The sequence below is a fragment of the Peromyscus maniculatus genome, chromosome X, assembly GCF_049852395.1.
Source record: "Peromyscus maniculatus bairdii isolate BWxNUB_F1_BW_parent chromosome X, HU_Pman_BW_mat_3.1, whole genome shotgun sequence".
NCBI lineage: Eukaryota > Metazoa > Chordata > Mammalia > Rodentia > Cricetidae > Peromyscus > Peromyscus maniculatus.
The window spans coordinates 101548580-101552080 of NC_134875.1; the positions used below are offsets into that span (position 1 = coordinate 101548580).

General features: G+C 45.2%; 1 pseudogene; it reads right to left on the bottom strand.

Annotated features, from left to right (window-relative positions):
- Positions 1–857: 857 nt before the first annotated feature.
- Positions 858–2094, bottom strand: LOC102923804 (5'-nucleotidase domain-containing protein 3 pseudogene; annotated as a pseudogene).
- Positions 2095–3501: the final 1407 nt, after the last annotated feature.

Sequence of the window (3501 nt, forward strand, 5' to 3'; positions counted from 1 at the left end):
TGTGTCTTCTAACAACTGCCATTCCTGTGGCCCTCGGGCATCAAATATGTTCAAAGATACTGCAAAGCAGACATAATAAAGGTTTCTGCCCCCCAGATTGGGGAAGGAAAAGGTGATACCCCTCGTGAGCTTGGCTCTTGGCATTAAATGTGAAATTCCACCAGTGAGCTGCCGTGTCCCAAGTGTCCTAGCACACAGGCTTGCGCTGGCCACAGACTGAGCCCCAAGGCTTTGCTGCTTGTCTTCTCCTACAATGTCTGACCCACCAGCTTAAAGGCAATTTTAATTAGAGCTGCTATCTCCTCACCCACTCATGAGGGAGGAGGGAATCTGCCCATCACCCCTTCGGCAGCTCGGGGCAGGCAAAGTAAGATCACACTGAGGACAAAGTCTTGTTCTTCCTCAACAAAGTCATTCTGGGAGGCTGTGGTCTCTTGGAACAATGTGTAAAAGTCTTCGAAAGCCTAGGACCAGAGGACAGGGGAACTGGCTGCAGATGTCACCGTGCCCTTCCAGTCCCCAATGCTCTGCTTGTAAACAACCAAGGAATGTCTCACAGAATCAAGAAGTGTCCTCTCTTGACCCGCTTAACACAGACAGCATCAAGAGGTCTCACTTATCTCAGAAGGCCTGATGTTGGTTCCATAGTAAACAAGGCGGCATCCGTGTTTCAATGCTGTGTGTAGAGGACACAACCCAGGCGGCCAGCTCCTGTCTCTACCTGGACAGGACAGTATTTGCAGTAAGGTAGCAAAATGCAAAAGGTGTTATCTTTCTTTGGGAAAGCAACTCTCAGGCCCACTGGACCCTCTGTGAGGCCATGGCTCCTTCTGGCTTTTTCCTCAGACAGACAGAGATTACTTGGCCTGAGCCTCCTGCAGCAGTGGGGCTTTCAAGGCAGAGGGGCTGTCCGACCATGCAGGGAGCTCATGCTGCAGGGGAGTCCTCCTAGGGCAGAACATGTGGTGGATGTCATAGTTCATGAGGCTGCTCAGAAAGGCCATGTAGATGTGAGCGAACCTTGACAGGTGCCTCAGGAAGAAGGTCGGGTTCTGGTCTGTGCAGAACAAGCTCTCGAACTGGGCGTTGAAGAAACTTTTGGTCATTTCTCTCATCTCCTTCCTCTCCTTTTTCCACTCCTGCAAAATCAGCTGTGACTCAGCATCCCTGTGGACCTGCATCTGCTCTAGGAGCCCAGTCAAGGTCTGCAGCCAGTTCATGGTCTGAAAGTACTGCTCCATGTTCATGATTCTGAAGTCGAACCGCAGCTCAGGGATGATCACTCCATGCTTTAGCGTCAGATCTGCCAGGTCACTGTGTATGTGGTCACCAAAATAAAGCACTTTGGAGCTTCTCCATCCATTGAGCTTCAAAAATTCATACAAATTACCCTGCTTGTAGATCTGGCTTTTCTGAAGCTTGTGGATTTTATCGCAGAGTAAGACACCTTTCTCATTCGCCTTCTGAAAAGGTCTCCGCTTATCGTTGAAGAAGTTCGGTTTCTCAGCCTGACCTATGACCGCATTGAACAGGTCCCACCAGTCCTTCCCCATGATATACCTCATCCCTTTGTCTACAAAGCTGCTGGGGCTTTTGGTGATGAGGAACATCTTCTTGTCATGGGCAGCCAGCTTAGCCAGCACTGCATGGATCTGCTCGGCATAACAGATATACTTACTTCTCAATATCCGCTTCAATTGTACATTATTCCTTTGATGTGGATATCCCTTGTGGAGTCCTTGACATCTTTGTACAGGTGCACTGGCTCATAATCAATGTTGTTCTTTAGGAAGTGCTCATTCACACAGGAGAGCAGGGTCATCTCAGGCAGGGAAAAGATATCCATGTACAGCTTCATGGTGTTCCCGTGAGAATTCTTTCCATAAAAGCCACTCATCTGCTCCAAGGGCATGTGGGATCCTTAGTATATGTTGATGACTTCTTCATCAGGGACCACACTGAGGGCTCTGTAGACAGTTTCCATCTGGATGTAATGAAAAACATCGATCTTCATCAATATTGCCTGCTGGACTCTTAATGGAGTCCACAGGTGGTGAAATTTGGGTCATAATCATACTTCCTGATTTCCGCAGGATACTAGTTTTTCTACCTCTGGCTCTTCCTCATCTTCCCTCTCTTTCTTCTAGTTCTCATCCTCCAATCTAGTTCCCTAGTTATGTTTTGTTGCTTTCTCTTAGAGGCCTGTCCTTTTCTAATGAGAGACAGAAAGGGAAGGGATCTGGATGAGAGAGGAGGGGGCAAGGACCTGGTAGTAGAAGAGGAAAGTGTAAATAGGATATATTGTATGAGAGAAGAATCTATTTTCAATTAAAGGGTACAAATCAGCTCCTAATGAAATTGTTATGTCCATAGACTAACTCATTGCTTAATCCTCATCACTTAAGATGAGGGTTAACTGTAGCTGAAGTTTTCTCCAGTCCTGCCTGGCCCACAGTCAGGACAAATCTCTCTCACCTACCAGTCTCACAGCCAAGTAAACACACAGAGACTTATATTACTTACAAACTATATGGCCGTGGGAGGCTTCTTGTTATCTAGTTCTTCTATCTTAAATTAACCCATTTCTGTTAATCTATGTCACCAGGTGTTCTGTGGCTTTACCTGCTGCCTTTACATGCTGCTCCCTGGAAGGCAGGATGGCATTTCCTCTCTCTGCCTTCCTGTTCCCCCAATTCTCCTCTCTGCTAGTCCTGTCTATACTTCCTCTCTGGCTACTGGCAAATCAGCATTTTATTTATCAATCAATCACAGCAACATATATTCACAGCATACAGGCCATCCTACAGCACTTCCCCATTTCTGATTTTTTAAAAACAAAGATTTTAACTTTAACATAGTAAAATTACACATAACAAAACAATTATCAAGCAAGAATTACAGTTACAATGTTAAAGAAGATATCTATCCTATATTTGTGAGTCTAAGGTTTCATATCTAACTTATCATTTATTGTAACTGAGGAAATTATAACTATCTAGTCTTCAACTACATAAAAGACCTCAGAAGGATATAATATTACATGAGAAATGAGAGAAGGATGCAAGCAAATTTTAGGAGTCTTGCAAGAGTAGACAGAGACAGCTGGCAGCCTGGACAATCATCCAAAGTTTCTGTGTAAAGTTGGGGCATCTGTCTTCATCCCACAGGTCTAGAGTCTCTCAGTCATTTTTCTCTGTGTCCTGTAGAACGTCTGGCAGTTTTCTCTGTGAAGCAGGAACCTAAAGGACCATTTTGTCAAGCAAAGTTCAGTGGTCACCTTCCTATGGGTCCTGCATGTCCAGTTGATCAAGCAATCCAGGCAAGAACAGTTTCTTGCCCAAATGGCTATTTTTGCCAAGGTGAAGATAAACTCTATATAGAATGTCTTTGATGCCCATCCTCCTCTCTGAAGTAAAGCCAGTGCTGCTGGGAGCAGACGTGCTCACTGTCCAGAAAGCCTAAATTTTTAAAATATTTTAATGCCATATTCTGTAGGCCTTT